The 1,477-nt window shown below is 36.6% G+C and overlaps 1 non-coding gene across 1 annotated transcript; it reads right to left on the bottom strand.

Moving 5' to 3' along the window:
* Nucleotides 1-863: 863 nt before the first annotated feature.
* LOC121218733 (small nucleolar RNA R71) lies at nucleotides 864-970 on the bottom strand. The gene has a single exon (XR_005915210.1). It is a non-coding gene; the product is annotated as a small nucleolar RNA R71 (small nucleolar RNA).
* Nucleotides 971-1,477: the final 507 nt, after the last annotated feature.

The following is a 1,477-nucleotide window of genomic DNA, read 5'->3' as shown; positions in this document are numbered from 1 at the left end:
GCAAACTCATGAAAGATCGAGTTGCCATGGAATGTTTTTCTGAATATTATAAAGCATGTTGATATTATTAAGTGACTTAGCACAAATACAATCCCTATGGAGATGATAACTCGATACTTACTTATTACTTGATAACGACTGTATACACTTGCACAAACCTACGCGTTACAAGTTTTTGGCGCCGTTGTCGGGGATTGTCAACTGTTGCCATAGTCATTTTTTTTCATGAAATTATTTATTTTCAATTTGATTTATTTCTAACATTACTAACTTATTCTTTTTAATTTTTGTGATTTTCTTTTCAAGTGTTTATGAGCATAGATCCAATTATAGATTTACTCCCTATAGACCCTGAAATTGAGCGAACTTTTAGACAAAGAAGATATGAACGAACAGCTCAAAGACAAGTCGAGATGGAACCTGGAAATCAGAATCAAGGCCAAGGTAATGAAGCCGATTATGTATGAAATCTTATCCTTATTGAAAATGATAGGGATCGATGCATCAGACAATATGTTATGCCACTTTTCAGTGAATTAAACCCAGGAATTAGAAGGCCAGATATCGAGGAAACCTAGTTTGAATTGAAACCAATGATGTTTCAAATGCTACAAATAGTGGGCCAATTTAATGGTATGCTTACGGAAGATCCACATCTCCACCTTCGATTGTTTATGGAGGTGAGTGATTCATTCAAGATAGCTGGTGTGAGTAAAGACACACTGAGGTTGAAGTTGTTTCCATACTTGTTGTGAGATCGAGCACGAGTATGGCTCAATTCATTGCCACCAAGTTCCATATCTACATGGCAAGAATTAGTAGAGAGATTTTTGGTTAAGTATTTCCTACCTAGAAAAAATGCTAATTTGAGGAATGAGATCACAACTTTCCAACAATTGGATAACGAGTCTTTGTATGAGGCTTGGGAGTGATTCAAGGAGTTACTTCATAAGTGTCCTCATCATGGGATTCCTCACTATATCCAATTGGAGACATTCTATAATGGTCTCAATGCACATACAAGATTGATGGTAGATGCTTCCGCGAATGGTGCAATTTTGTCTAAGTCTTATAATAAGGCTTATGAGATCATTGAGAGGATCACGAGTAATAACTATCAATGGCTAACAAATCAAACAACTTCAGGAAGACACGTAGTCGAAGTTTATGAAGTTGACTCCCTCACTTCGTTATTAGCTCAAGTATCGTCTATTTCCTCTATGTTAAAACAGTTAACCGCTAATACTACTAATAATTTTGCAGCTCAGCCGCCAACTCCATTTGAAATAGTTTCCGTGTGTACTGTGAGGAAGGTCATTCTTTTGAGAATTGTCCATCAAATCCCGAGTCAGTGTAGTATGTAGGGAACCAATATCAAAATAGGAGTAGACAATGACCCTATTACAATCCTTAATGGCCTAATCATCCTAACTTTTCTTAGAGCAACCAAGGAAATGGACCAAACAACAACTGATTG

Source organism: Gossypium hirsutum, chromosome D06 (genome assembly GCF_007990345.1).
Source record: "Gossypium hirsutum isolate 1008001.06 chromosome D06, Gossypium_hirsutum_v2.1, whole genome shotgun sequence".
NCBI lineage: Eukaryota > Viridiplantae > Streptophyta > Magnoliopsida > Malvales > Malvaceae > Gossypium > Gossypium hirsutum.
The sequence above is the reverse complement of the archived record's forward strand: the minus strand, read 5'-3'. Positions and strand labels throughout refer to the sequence as shown.